At 43.2% G+C, this 15948-nt stretch overlaps 1 protein-coding gene and 2 pseudogenes across 3 annotated transcripts in view; 1 reads left to right on the top strand and 2 right to left on the bottom strand.

Moving 5' to 3' along the window:
- Window positions 1-15948, bottom strand: part of RBFOX1 (RNA binding fox-1 homolog 1) — a 2479284-nt gene that overhangs the window by 2445632 nt on the left and 17704 nt on the right. The gene's annotated exons all lie outside the window — the stretch shown is intronic.
- LOC129394255 (small ribosomal subunit protein eS1-like) lies at window positions 1245-6871 on the bottom strand (annotated as a pseudogene).
- LOC100995956 (small ribosomal subunit protein eS24-like) lies at window positions 10968-12382 on the top strand (annotated as a pseudogene).

Here is a 15948-nt window from a genome sequence, read left to right as displayed (position 1 = left end):
AAAGGACTGCATCCAGGAGTCAAGAGTTTGACAGTTTAAAGAATAGATTTTATAGGGAAAAACAAAGTAACATCCACATAAATCTGGAACTACCACGACTTTCCAGAGGCTGAATCCCATTTGTGGAGTCTCTTGCATCTCAAGCACCTTGCAGTCAGCTCAACTACATACTTTTGGGATGCGTTGCAGAGAAGAGTGAAGGTTATCTGCAAAATAAAGGAACCAGGGCTCAGAATTCCCAGAGCAATCCATGACAGAGGAGGTGAGCAGAAAAGGGAAGGGTGACGTCAAAGGAGAGAAGTCAATGAGTTGGCCAACACCAAGCAAGGATCATGGGAACCTTTCCATGGCCCCACATCTCAAATGAAGTCAACAAAACCCATCAATGCTTGGTGTAAGTGTTGTATGCTCCCGGAAATGAAAGCAGGGGCCACATTTCAGGTCAGTGGGGTCGCGGTAGAGGCAGCAGTCATGAACTTGTGGGCCCTGGAGGATAGGACGATTCTGAGATATTGAATCCCTACACTGATCTCAGTAGAAATCTCAGGTAGGGCTTCAACATTCGTGGACCAAGGACTCTGTGGGCCTGAGAGCAACAGCCTTGGTGCATGTTCCAGTTCCATCAATCCCAACTGGGGCTTTGAACAAGTTACTTATTTTTTTAACTAACGTTATTTTAATTGACAAATCATAATTGTACACATTTATGTGATGTTTTGATATGTGTATACAATGTGGAATGATTAGATCAAACTAATTAACATGTCCATCCCCTAATTTACTGAAAATTTTTATGATGAGACATTTGAAATGTACCCTCTTAGTTATTTTGAAAGATACATTATTATTGACTATAGTCACGCTGCTGTGCTATAGATTTCAAAGCATATAATCCAGCAACCCAACTTCTGGGTATAGACCAAGAAAAAACTGAAGTCAATATGTTGAAGGGATCTCTACATTCCGATGTTCACTGCAGCACTATTCACAATACCCAAGATATAGAATCAACCTGAGTGTCCATCAGTGGATGAAAGGATAAAGAAAATGTACTATATACACACAACGGAATACTATTAACCCTTAAAAAAGGAAGAAATCCTGCCATTTCCAACAACATAGACGAACTTGAAAGACACTGTGTTAAGTGAAATAAGCCAGGCACAGAAAGACAAATACTGCATGATTTTACTTACATGTGGAATCTAAAGAAGTTGAACTCCCAGAAATAGAGAGTAGGACAGTGGTTATCAGGGGCTGGGGTGCAGGAAAGGTAGGGGATAGGAGACACTGGTCAAAGGGTACAAAGTTTCCAATAGGAAGAATAAGTTTTGAACAAGCTAAACTCCTCTGAAAGCTCAGTTCCTCATCTGTAGAGCAGGGACACATCATCGACCTTCTAAGGACGTTGCTGTGAGAGTAAGAGATGATGTTCAGCACAATACCTAACGCACAGTCAGGTCTCCTTAAGCTTGAACCTGCATCGCCATGACCTCTACATCTCAGGACAGAAAGGCTCACAGCCAGTGTCTCAGTTCCCAGTGAAAAGTGGATCCCAGACCAGGCTGAACAGCAGGATCCCTAGGGGATATCCAGCCCTACTGAGTCAGAATCACCGGAGGTAGAGCCTGGGTATGTATGTATGTGTATGCGTATGTATGTATGCATAAGAGACAGGGTCTTCTTCTACAATCCAGGCTGGAGTGCAGTGTCACAATCATAGTTCACTGCAGGCTCAAATTACTCCTGGCCTCAAGCCATCCTCCCACCTCAGCCTTCAGAGTAGCTGAGACTACAGGCACATGCCACCAAGCCCGGATACTTTTTTTTTCTTTTTTCTTTTTGGAGAGAGTCTCACTCTGTTGCCCAGGCTGGGCTGCAATGATGCAATCTTGGCTCACTGCAACCTCTGTCTCCCGGGTTCAAGTGATTCTCATGCCTCAACCTCCTGAGTAGCTAGGATTACAGGCATGCACCACCACACCAGACTAATTTTGCTTTTTTCATTGTTGTTTATTGTTTGTTTTTCACAAATAGGGCTTTTTATTTGCCACTGTTATAAGTCTGAACTTTAAACAGATTCTTGGACTGGTGGTTCATACCCATCAGCTCATTCAACTTCAGCATGTGTCTCGTCCCTAGTGGGTTTTCCAGAACTACTACCTTCACCATGAAGCTCCATGCCTTTCAAACCCAGGGTTCTCCAGCATTTATACTTTTCTAATGAAGACATCATGGAGAGGATAAATTGGCAAGCCTTTTCTACATCTTTTCCAATGTTGTCTGGAATCAATTTATTGACCACTTCTTTCAAGTCATTTGTCTGCACCTCTCAGGTCATGATTTCCACCATCTTCTTCTGGATTTGGCAGACTGTTGGTGCTGAGCATAAGAGGTCTTCAGTATCTGATTGTTCCATTTTTTAGTAAAACCAACACAAAACAGATGAAAGAAGTAACCATCGGTAGTCTTCACATCAACATGAGCTTCAATCATTGTTGAACATTTTTCAACCATGGAACATATTTTGTCACAGGTAAGACCCATGCCATAGTAGTTAGTCAGGCAGTTTTTGCCCTGAACATCTTCAGTAATCAGCTTGAATTTTCTAAATGCAACTTCATCATTCTGCACATCAGCAAGACTCACTTCAAACACAAGACCCTTGAGACCATCAGATGCAATTTGGGTTCCTTGGGTGCTGGTGACCAAGTCTTTCCAATATTTCTTACATTGAACATAGCAGGTGCTTTTACATCATACTGATCTTTCTTAGAAAATGGATCAAGTATTTTCTTCTTAACTCCCTTTTTGCCACCTTTCATAAGGCACTTGTTCTTAACAACCGCCATGGTGCTGCTCAGAGTACCAAAAGGCTAAATTTTATATTTTTGGTAGAGACAGGGTTTCACCATGTTGGCCAGGCTGGTCTTGAACTCCTGATGTCAAGTGATCTGCCCACCTCAGTCTCCCAAAGTGCTGGGATTACAGGTGTGAGCCACTGCACCCAGCTGCTATTTATTTTTTCTTTTTTTGTAGAGACAGGGTCTTGCCATGTTGCCAAGGCTGGCCTGGAACTCCTGGCCTCAAGCAATCCTCCCACCGCAGCCTCCCAAAGCACTGGGATTTCAGGTGTGAGCCACCATGCCCAGCCTGGAATCTATTTTTAAAGACAATCAAGTGTTGAATAAAATTGCAACTTGGGCTGTTTTTCTTTGCATTTTTTACATTTCAATGGTTTTTAATATATTCAGAGATATACACAAACATTACTAGTCAATTTTAGAACATTTCATCACCTCAGAAAGAAACCTCATACCCTTTAGCTAACACCCCATATCCTCCCATGCCCCTACCAACCCTGAGCAACCACTAATCAACTTCCTATTTCTATAGATTTCCATCTGAATGAAATCATGTAGAATGTGATCTTTCATCTGTTTTGAAGCTTCATCCATGCTGTAGCATATGTGCTTTGCTCCTTTTTGTGATCAAATAATATTCCACCATGTGGGTAGACAACGTTCCGTGTATCTCTTCATCTGGTGATGGGCATTTGGATTAACTCCCTCTTTGGGTTATTAGGAGTGATGCTACTGTAATTATTCATGTACAAGTTTTTGTGTGGACCTGTGCTTTCATTTTTGAATATGAAAATACGGCACATCTCCAAGGAAGACATATAAGTGGCCAATAAGCACATGAAAAGATGCTCAATGAAATTCATCATCAGGGAAACAGAAATCAAAACCACAATGAGATACCACATCATACCCATAAGGATGGCTGGAATTGAAGATACAGAAAATTGGCCTGGTGCGGTGGCTCATGCCTGTAACCCCAGCACTTTGGGAGACCAAGGTGGGTGTATCACCTGAGGCCAGGAGTTTGAGACCAGCCTGGTCAACATGGTGAAACCCTATCTCTACTAAAAAAAGACAAAAATTAGCCAGGCATGGTGGCAGGTGCCTATAATCCCAGCTACGCGGGAAGCTGAGGCAGGAGAGTAACTTGAATCTGGGAGGCAGAGGTTGCAGTGAGCTGAGATTGTGCCACTGCACTCCAGCCTGGGCGACAGAGCAAGACTTCGTCTCAAAAAAAAAAAAAAAAAAGAGAAAAAAACAAGTATTGGTTAGGATGCAGAGAAACTAGAACCTTCATACACTGCTGGTGGGAGTTAAAATGGTGCAGCCACTGTGAGAAACAGTTTAACAACTTCCCAAACAATTCTACATAGAGTTACCAAATGACCCAGTAATTGTACTCCCAGGTATAGGCCCAACTTGGGCTCTTTTAATCTATGGAAAATGAACTATGGGTACTCGGCAAGAACAAAGACGGAGAGAGGCAGAAATGGTGCCATGAGGGCACATTGACTGGTCTCTAGTGCACATGGCTCCCAGTGCAAATGGCCTCTAAATGACTTCATCAGTTGCTCATTAAAAAAATCACCCTCTGCTCCAATCGTGGAGGAAGAAGTGTGGATTGGACCTGGTGAGCCACAGTAACACTGACTGCTAAACTTTATGAATGATGAGGGGATTTGCACGTATAATCTTGACTGTACTCGATTTTTTATTTTATCCACTGTCTTTGAAATCCTAACTCTTGACTAAGAACTGACTTTCCTGTACTTGTTGTTGACTCTAAGTAAATTTCCAATTCCACATACTCCAAAGATGATGTGCTGAGGAATCTCTCAAACAAAAAATGCTAAGAATCCAGGCACAGTTATACGGCAAATTTTGCAGAATTAACAAATTGCACTTGTAAGTACTAAGCACAAAACATTTTCATGGGTAAAGAAAGAAGTGTTCTTCATTCTAGTAGAGGCTGCAGGATGAAGCCGATCAAGGTGCTTGCCCAGCCAGACCTTGGGCTCTTACCAAATTTGTGTTAGAGTCAACTCTGATGGAGTCTGTATGCCAGTCATCTTTTTTTTTTTTTTTTTTTTTTGACATGGAATCTCACTCTGTCTCCCAGGCTGGAATGCAGCGGTGTGATCTCAGCTCACTGCAACATCTGCCTCCTGGGTTCAAGCGATTCTCCTGCCTCAGCTTCCCAAGTAGCTGGGACTACATGTGTGTGCCACCATGCCCAGCTAATTTTTGTATTTTTAGTAGAGATGTTTCATTATGTTGGCCAGGCTGTGCTCAAACTCCTGACCTCAAGTGATCCGCCTGCCTTGGCCTCCCAAAGTGCTGGGATTACAGGCATGAGCCACCATGCCTGACCTCAGTCATCTTTTTATCCTCCACACCTGGCAACTTCTGACACACTGTGGTTCCATACAAGTTTGTTGAATAAACAGGAGACAGATAGAAAGTGGGAACTCTGAAATTAGAGAAGATTCCAGAAATTGTGCATATTTCCCAGAGACTGTGGCCAAATTACTCAATCTTGCCAGAGTTTCCCTATCTCAACTCAAACCTTATGTGTAGGCCCAGGCACAGTGGCTCACACGTGTGACCCAAACACTTTAGGAGGCTGCGGTGGGCAGATCACTTCAGGCCAGGAGTTTGAGACCAGCCTGCCCAACATGGTGAAACCCCGTCTCTACTAAAAACACAAAAATTAGCCAGGCATGGTGGTGTGCACCTGTAGTCCCAGCTGCTCAGGGGGCTGAGGCACAAGCATTGCTTGAACCCAGGAGGCGGAGGTTGCAGTGAGTCAAGATTATGACACTGTACTCTAGCCTGGGCAATAAAGCAAGACTGTCTCAAAAGAAAAAAAAACCCTTATGTGTGGGCCTTGTTACAGAATTAATGTTTATATGGACAATATGTACATGGGTGTATGTTAAGAGCATGAGTCATCCACAAGATTTTAGCAAAGTCCATTTGGAAAGCTCAATGCTTTGGGCTTCCACTTGCTTTGCTGCCTGTGTCCTCAGAAGGAGGCTTCATCCTTCCATGTAACCAGCAAATCCTTTATGCAGAGATGTACACAACACACTCCTCTCCTTGGCTATGACACCTTGCAAGGCTTCTCTCGGTGGCCCCTGGTGCTCATTTCAGAGTAGTTCAAATTAAGGTGATCAGCTTTCATGCCAATCACTCTACAAATCATTCCTATTATGACCAATTTTTCTAAATGCTTTATTGAATTATTACTTAAAGAAATGTGCACATAGAAGAGGTCAACACAGTACTTTCCTTACAAACTGAACATACTGGCCAGGCGCAGTGGCTCATGCCTGTCATCCCAGCACTTTGGGAGGCCGAGGTGAGCAGATTGCTTGAGTCCAACAGCTCGAGACCAGCCTGGGCAACATAGTGAGACCCCCCTCTCTGCAAAAAATAAATAAATACAAAAACTAGGCAAGAGTGGTGGCACATGCCTGTAGTCCCAGCTACTCGGGAGGGCTAAGGTGGGAGGACTCCTTCAGCCCAGGAGGCAGAGGCTGCAGTGAGCCATGATGGTGCCACTGTGCTCCAGCCTGGGTGACAGAGCAAGATCCTGCCTCAAAAAAAAAAAAAAAAACTGAACATCTCCATATTACCAACACCCAGTTCAAGAAACAGAACATTACAGCCCCTTGCAGGATATTCCTGGGGTCTCTTCCATCTCTCCTAACCCCTGACTACCAACAACCTCCACCTATTTCACCTGACATTGTCCTTTATGAGAGCAGCAGTTCTCAGATGGGGACTATTTTGCCCCCTGGGGACATCAGGCAATATCTGGGGACACTGGACACTGGGGGTTGTCTCTACTTGGGGGGAGTTGTGTTACTGCATCCAGTGAGTCCAGGGATGCCACTCAACATTCTAAAATGCACAGGGAACCCCCATACATACAACAGAGAAACTGCTGAGCCAAAATGTCAGCAGTGTCACAGCTGAAACCCTGACATACACACAATCACACAGTATCTGCTCTTTCGTGCTCAGCATCTCTTTCATTCTAATCATTTCATAGGGAACAGAAATGTCATTTGGAGACAAAGAAAATCCACAGTTTTTTTTTAATCAGCCTGGTGCCTTTAGAGCTAGGATTTGGTTTCCATTCTTTCTGTCTCATTTTCAAGGGATTTTTCTTCAAACGGCATCTGCTGGGCTCAAGACCCGGAGATCCCCACAAAGCTGAGATTCACATGGGAATTTTGTACACACCCACACAGGTATACACTGCCCTTTACATGCAGACATCCACCCACAGATACACACATCCGGAGACCAAGACAAAAAGCAAACTCCACCATAAAAGCACAGTCCCCCGAAAAGGAGAAATGCACCATTCACTCCAGAGAGGTACCTATTTGTTTAATTCAGCCTCTGATAGGCAGGCTGTTGCCAAGCCCAGCTCTGAAAGTCTTCCCCTCTAGGAAAGAGAGATGGATTTTTGCTTTACTCAAGAATATAGATCTAAAAAAAACAAACACTTCTGCATCTCAAAGCAAGCTCTACCTCCTGAGCTACACATATTGATCAGCATTTTATTGTCAATTTTCTTTTATTTGAACTGGAGAAAAATATAATCTAATTATGTTCTTACTCATAGTTGGGAATCAGTCACACTAAATCCAATTCTCTGGGTTCTCATGATTAAGGTGTTTAATTTGGGGGACAACAAAGCAAAAGCATTGGTCATGTTTTAATATAATTAGTACAGAATATATCTAAGGGGTTCAAGTATCACTGTAGCAAGAAGCTCATTCTGCAGTAAAAGGGTGGTTCTACCACTAGGATTGAGTTAGGGTGGTTCATGGCTGTACCGTTTTATCAATGTCTCTTCAAGAGTCCATGGAATGTGGAATGGGAAAGACTGAAATAGTCCAAGTCTTGGCTAAGCTCCTATAAAGGGGTGTTAGGAGCTGATAAAATAACCTGGTCTTTACAGACTTCCCACACTGTAGTTCTCTAAGCTACAGATTCTCAGATTTTTTCTATTTTATAAACCAGTAAAAATATTTTTTTAATTTGAGAACCAACATAAGGTTGCTATTTTTTTTTCTTTTTGGTAAGAAGGAACTTTTTTAAACTACCAGTTTTACACACACACACACACACACACACACACACACAGACACACATACACACACACACAGAGAAATTCCACCATGATCAGTCAGAATAGGTTAGGTTTTGCTGCAATAACAAACAACTCCTAAATCTTGGTAACTTCAAACATCAGAAGTTGTTTTTCTCACTCATGCTACATCTGCAGGGAGGTGTGGGGTGCTCTGTTTCCCATCAAACTTGCCCTAAGACTAAGGCTAATGGGGATTGCATTACCTCGAGTATCACCAAGCAGGGAACAGAGGGAGAAGAATGCTAGAGAGCCCTGTACTAAGAATTCAATGCTCCTGGCTAGAAGTCTCACACTGCACCTCTGCCCCCAGCCTACTGGCCAGTACTAGCCACATCCCCTCCCCCACCACAGGGCAATGCATGAAGACAGGAGAATTGGATACATGACAAATTTCTACCCCATGGCATTTCATAAAAGAGAAAAAATGCAAATACAAAAATGTTTTAATAGAATAGAATATATACACTTTTAGAATAAAGAACAATCCTCCATAAAGGACAGCTGGTGGTCTTTCACCAATGGGCACATTTCTGTAACCTTTTCTCTGTTTCTCTATTTTATCCTTGACCTATGAACATTTTATACAGACGGTCCAAAGAACACCATTTGGGGACCACTGCTCTAATCAGGTGATGAAAACGGCCCCAAGAACAGAGCACAGTCTCCTTAGCAGGGCCAGGGTGACCACGTTCTCACCATCAATGCACAGACATCCACCTGCAGCATCCTCACATCCCAACATCAAACGGTGGCTCTTTATAGCTTGATTCTAATGCCCCTTAATCTTCATCATCACTGTAAAGCTCTCTGGCCCCGAGATCTAACATCGCCACTCCAGCTACATCCTGCAACTGTTCACCTCTCCTGCCTCCTCATCCCTCTAAACTTCTCTTCAGAACCTCATGTTTCCTTCTTGCTTTACCTTCCTGCTCAGCCTGGATCTTACAGTCACCTTCTTCTTGTAATGTGCTCCTAAACTCGTTCTTCCCTGCCTTCAACCACACCCACCTGGAAAATCTCCATACCCCATTGATGACTTGCCTTGCAAGTGCCCAAGGGCTGCTGAATGATACTGGAAAGAATCACAACATGGATATGGTAGTTCCACTAAATAATCTCACCATCCAACTCTTGGGTAGACTTCACTTCTCTTCAGCAATATTTTTAAGCATCACAAATAAATTCCAAACCATATTTGCTAGAACAACTGACTTTAAACCTCTTCTGTACCTCAAAGCCCCCCAAACCCATCCCTAGGGGTTTCAGAGCCCACTCAGAGTTGAGTTCTCTCAACTCACCTCCATCTCACCCCTAGATCACTGTACCTTGACCCTCTTCCTCTGCCTTTCCCATCTCATAAGGAGAATCATCCTTCTTCTTTCCCAAACTACCTTCTCCACTTGTGCCTCATTTGAGACCTGCCTTTATCACCCGTTTCCTTGGAACTCCCATGACTCACCACCTTCACTCCTCATTTCACTCATATTTTGCACCATGTATGTGCCAGGCGTTTAACATATAATCATGCTTAAGTCTCCACATGCTAACAAGAAAAACCTTGATTATCCCTGCTATGCCCTCAAGTCATTACCCTCCCTGCTCCTTTCCCGTGTCCCCAAACTTTGTTGATCTTCATCAATCCCTCTGTTGCAGATAGCTCTGAAGTTTGCATCCCATTAGGTTGGTGCAAAAGTAATTGTAGATTTTGCCATTACAAGTAATGGCAAAAACAGCAATTATTTTTGTACCAGCCTAGTATCTTTTCTCCTTCTACCAAACTTTGTCCCTGAGCCATCTCATCACCTATAACTACCTCCTCCATGCAGTTGATTCCCATATCTGTATTATTCTACTGGAAGTCCATTCCCCACCTTTCTCGGCTAGAATAGCAGAAGCCCAATTAGAATTCATGCTACCAGTTTCCCATCACCACCACCACCACCATCGTCACCCTGCCATTTTTAGCAAAACCGTCTCTTCAGTGGAGCCCAAAGATTTGTAATGATCTCCCACTCCCCAGAAAGATAACTTCAGACTCAGCCTAGAAGTAAAGATCCTCCAGATGTGGCCTCAACGACCCTCCAACCCATGTCCCCAGTGCATCCCTTTGATGCCCCCTTCAGTGGAGTTAAAATGGAGTTAGTGTTTTTCTTTTCACATTCTCCTGGTGTTCTTCCAGAAATACAATTTTCACCTCTTGAATATTTTCAAGGATTCTCCATGCTACACACAGTGAAATCCAAACTCCCCATCAGGACCCCAGTCTTCCCAAACCCTCTTTGCACTTTTCTGCCTCCATGCTTTTCCTTCGGTCATCCTCTTCTCTAATATAACCTTGTGTATTACTCTGGGTTCTCCAGAGAAAGATCAGAGAGATAGAGGTAGAGCTATCCACATAGAGAGAGACAGATTGATTTGTTGTAAGGGATGGCTCACATGGTTATGGAGGCTAAGGAGTCCTGGAGTCTGCAGTCAGCAAGCTGGAGACCCAGGACAGCCAATGATATAGTTCCAACTCGAGTCCACATCTAAACTCAGGAGAAGATTGATGTCCCAGTTCAAATATAATCAGGTAAAGAGAGCAAATTCTCTGTGACTCTACCTTTTTGTTTTGTTCAGGCCTTCAGTGGATTGGATGAGGCTCACCCACATTGGGGAGGACAATCTGCTTTATTCAGTCTACCAATTAAATGTTATCCTCATCCAGAATACCTCAGAGACACACCCAGAATAATGTGTAGCCAAATATCTGGGCACCCACAACCCAGTCAAATTGATACATAACACTAACCATCATGTCTTGCTTCTACTCTCTCCCCATTACTGCATGGCCAAATCCTTCCCTTATTTCCAGGCTTAGTTCAAATGTTACCTCTTAACTAAGCCTTCCCTGCTAACCCCAAATATTAATAGAATTGGTTGCTCCCTTCTCTGATATCTCAAAATACATTGTGTGTTTCTTTTACTGTATTTATTACAAACTCCCTTATAAATCAAGACAGTGATTCCCAGACAAATTATCAAAAGAGTATAAAAGAAGTCTTCTTTGAGTGTGAAATATCTCATGGAATATAGCACATGGCCTCTTCGTGAAGAAACTACTGGGAGAGAAGAAGACAAGATGGAAGAGGCCAGGGAAAGGGGGTTACTACAAAGCACAATGAGGCTGGGCTCATACGGTGGCTCACACCTGTAATCCCAGCATTTTGGGAGGCCCAGGCCGGCGGATCACGAGGTCAGGAGATTGAGACCATCCTGGCTAACACGGTGAAACCCCGTGTCTACCAAAAATACAAAAAAATTAGCCAGGCATGGTGGCAGGCGCCTGTAGTCCCAGCTACTCAGGAGGCTGAGGCAGAAGAATGGCATGAACCCGGGAGGCGGAGCTTGCAGTGAGCCAGGATCATGCCACTGCGCTCAAGCACTCAAGGCTGGGTGACAGGCAGAGACTCCAACTCAAAAAAAAAAAAAAACACACACACAAAATGAAATGTCAGTGGATGGGTGCCTATAATTTCTAAGGGAAACAGAATATAATCCAAGAATTTTATAGCCAACTAAATTACTGCCCAATCAAAATAGGCAAAAGACACTATCACATGTTCAAGAACTTAGAGAATACAGTATTTCAGAGCTCTTTAAAAAAAAAAATCTTCATAATAAAATTTAGTCAGCCAAGAAATTAAAAAATAAGCAACTTGTGAACTGAATGACCATGACAAAAGGCTAGTGATGAGAGGTGAATCCATTTAAAAATAGGACTATGATTGCAGAACAGAAAGAAAAGGTGGTCAACCTTAACAACAGAAAACAACCTAGAAATAACTAGTTTCCAGAGGTAAAGGGAGGGACTGTAGGAAGTAGAAGTGCTAATGCCCTTTATTAAGTCAATTAATCAGGTCTAAAATTGAAACGTGGTTTTAAATATATAACTTCTTGTTTATTTTCCTCCCTAACTACCTGAGGATCAGCCACCATGATGAATGACACAGTAACTATCTGGACCACGAAGTTCATGACCAATCCACCGCTCCAGAGGAAACAAATGGTCACCAATGTCCTTCACCCCAAGAAGGCAACTAAATGTACAAGACCACAATGGGTGTCATCTTCATATTAATATTTGGACTCAGAACCCATTTTGATGGTGGTTAAACAATGGGCTTTGGCATGCTATCTGGTTCTTTGAATTATGCAAAGAAAAATGAACTCAAACATAGACTTGCAAGACACGGCTGGCATGAGAAGAAGATGACCTCAAGAAAACAGCAAAAGGAATGCAAGGGCAGAATGAAGTCAAGAGACTGCAAAGGCCAATGTCGGTGCTGTCAAAAAGCAAAAGGAGTAAAGATTTTGCAATGGCTTTATTTGCAGTGACTGTACAAATTTTTCATGAGATGATCAGTCAACTGTAAAGACTTCTACATATATATAAAACATCTTAATATTTTTCACCACATTTGGTTTCTTAGATGTTCTAGAAACTGATTTTTGCTAAGAAAAAACTACATTTATCTGAGTTGACCAGTTCCTTCAGTTTCACTTCCATTTCTTTTTCTTCAGATAAATTTACACAGCATTCAATTTGCTACTTCTTGTTTTTAAAATCTCATTTTGTGTGATCAGAAGTGTCTCTTCATGTCTCTAGCCATCTTTGTGCATAGCAAGGAATGCTGGTCACTTAATACTAGGAGGTTTATTTCTTGGGGTCGTGAGATTTGGGGTGATTTCTCTCTCTTTTTGTACTTTTCTGTATTCATTAATTTTTTTGAGACTATGTCACCAATGTCCTTCATATTAATATTTGGACTCACAACCCATTTTGGTGGTGGTTAAACAATCGTCAACCACATTGGAGTGCAGTGGTATGATCTCAGCTCACCAAACCTCCACCTCCCAGGCTTAAGCGATTCTCCTGCCTCAGCCTCCCACGTAGCTGGGATTATAGGCATGCACCATCATGCCTGACTAATTTTTGTATTTTTAGTAGAGACAAGGTTTCATCATGTCGTCCAGGCTGGTCTCAAACTCTCGGCCTCAGGTGATCTGACCACCTCAGCCTCCCAAGTGCTAAAATTACAGGTGTAAGCCACCATGCCCAGCCTCCTCACTTACACTTTTACAGAAGATCTGATCATACCCACTCCGCAGAAGTCAGAATGGCCCCCACGTGGTGTTAAACGGGAGTGAAAACTTCAGTTCAATCAACTGAGGGTGACACAGAAACATTTCCCACAAAACGCTTTTGGCAGCTCTGCTGATCCATAACCCGGCTCCATTTCAGGGCAAGACCTCCACTTAAGCTGCACTGGCTTCCACTAGAGTAAATCACATTAACTCATGACAAACACAACTGAAGGGCAAAAAGATTCTTCTTAAAATAATTTTTGTCTCTCACTTACCAAAACACGCTGGCCTCCCTAGAGCCTCACTCCATTCAGCACCTGCTCCACTGAGCACCCATTGAAAGCTCACTTCACAAGCTGAAATGACCCAGACATCAAGGAGTTTACAATCCAGGGTAAGAACAGACCTGAATGCAAGTGATGACAATACAAGATGGAGTCAAAGAGCCCAGCTTGAAGTTTCAGCAGAATAGCACCAAAGACTAGTTCCCAACCCAGCTCCCAGAGCCAGAGCCAGAGCCAGGCTGGCTGCATGAGATCAGCTGGGAGCTTTTGCAAACATAGGTCCTAGCTGAGCCCCTAATCATCAAACTGTCTGGGACTGAGCTCCAGGAATTGGTGTATTTAATAAGCACCCACACACACATAATTCTGATGTTCCTAAGGGTTGTAGAAACATGGAACTATGGAAAACACTAAAAAAAAAAAAAGGCACTAAAAGAAACCTATAAATATTCATTACTGTCCCGGGCATCATGAGGACACTCCATGTGCACTATTTCCAATACTTACAATAACCTGCAAGGATTCATTCATGACAATGGGCTTTATCGGCATCAGAGCCAGCCCTGGGAATGCTTGAACCTGCACTGAAGGTCACCCCCTCCTCCCCACAGGAGGGGGTTAACATTAAGGAGCAGGGGCCAGATGGGAAATGGAGTGTGCTTTTATTATAAGACCACAGTGAGAGACTTCTTTTTTTTTTTCAGAGACTCGTTCTTGCCACCCAGGCTGGTGTGCAGTGGTGCAATCTTAGCTCACTGCAACTTCCACCTCCCGGCTTCAAGAGATTCTCCTGCCTCAGCCTCCCGAGTAGGTGGGACTATAGGCACCTGCCACCACGCCCGGCTAATTTTTGTATGTTTAATAGAGATAGGGTTTCACCATGTTGGTCAGGATGGTCTTGAACTCTTGACCTCGTGATCCGCCTACCTTGGCCTCCCAAAGTGCTGAGATTACAGGTATGAGCCACCACGCCTAGCCTGAGACTTTCAAGTAAAGCCACAATGGACCACAGAGCTTAGACATCAGGGCTAATGTGGAATCTCTGTCATTAAATCTTGAGATCTTATTATCTTTGCTCAAAGAAAAAAATAATCACAATTGACACTTTGAGGACAAGACATCTGAATGTAAACTCGATCTTAGAGGATATTAAGGAATTACTGGTAATTTGATTAGGTATGACAATGATCATATAAAAAATGCCCTCATGTTTTTAGAGGGAAAGTAAATTACATAGGGGTGAATATCATGAAGCAATTACATAACTACTGTAAACTATTTTTTAAATACTTCAGAAAAACAAATGGAGTAAATATTGCAAACGTTAATAGTTTTTAAACTTATGTGATGGGTATATGATAGCTCATTAAACTAGTCGCTCTACGTTTATGTATATTGAAAATTTTTCATAATAATAATAAAAAAAAACCTTGGCCAGGCACAGCAGCTCATGCCTGTAATCCCGGCACTTTAGGAGGCCGAGGTGGATGGAGGACTGCTTGAGCCCAGGAGTTTGAGACCAGCCTAGGCAACATGGTGAAACCTCATCTCTACAAAAAATAGACAAATTAGTCAGGCAAGGTGGTGTGCACCTGCAGTCCCAGCTACTCAGGAGGCTGAGGTGGGAGGATCACCTGAGCCCAGAAGGTCAAGGCTGCAGTGAGCCAAGGTCACACCACTGCACTCCAGCCTGGGTGACAGAGTTAGACCCTGTCTCAAACAAACAAGCAAACAAAAACCCTCTTGATCCCATTCCCCCCCCCCCAAAAAAATGATTTTTTTGAGATCTGACCGTCTCCCGGCTTGGTGCAGAGTAGAGGAAGTCGAGACAAAGTACAGCACACAAGGAATGGGCAGGGAGGGAAGCGTGGGGGAGGCTGACACTGGGGACTCTCCCAGCTCAGTTGACCCATGCACCTTGCTTCATGGAAGAAAGGAATGGAAGATAAGTCATGCCTTTAACACACAGTGACCTTCCTCACTAGTAAATGTGCCTCCAAAAGTGTCCAAGAACTCAGCGCCAGAGCCAGGCTGGCTGCATGAGAATCACCTGCAAGTTTTACAAACATAGGCCCCTACTGGGTCCAAATGTATTCATCTCTTGGAGAGGAGGAGAGAGGCAGAACAAGGAAAAGGATGGGAAGAAACCAGCCTCGTGCACAGGAGGATGCTGGGATTCCTCCTGCACGTTTACAGCAATGCAGCCTACTTTACAAGGTCACAGAAGCTCAGAGAGGTAAACCTGCCCAGGTTCTCATAGCATGTAACTGGCAAAACCTGCCCAAATCTCTGTCTCTAGAGATATTTCCACTTGCTTCAACTCTGGAGCTGTCTTATTTGTAAAGATGACAGATTCCACTCATCACTCACGTTTGTTTGCAGATATTGCCTAAGGTCCCTTGTGAATATTTAGGTCAGGGCTGTTTTTTTGAGTTTTCTGTTTGTTTGTTTGTTTCTTGGTGTTTTTACAAAGCAATCTTGTGGAAAGAACCCAAAGTGGCTC

This window comes from Pan paniscus, chromosome 18 (genome assembly GCF_029289425.2).
Source record: "Pan paniscus chromosome 18, NHGRI_mPanPan1-v2.0_pri, whole genome shotgun sequence".
NCBI lineage: Eukaryota > Metazoa > Chordata > Mammalia > Primates > Hominidae > Pan > Pan paniscus.
Note: the sequence above shows the minus strand (reverse complement) of the source record. Positions and strands in the feature narration are given on the sequence as shown.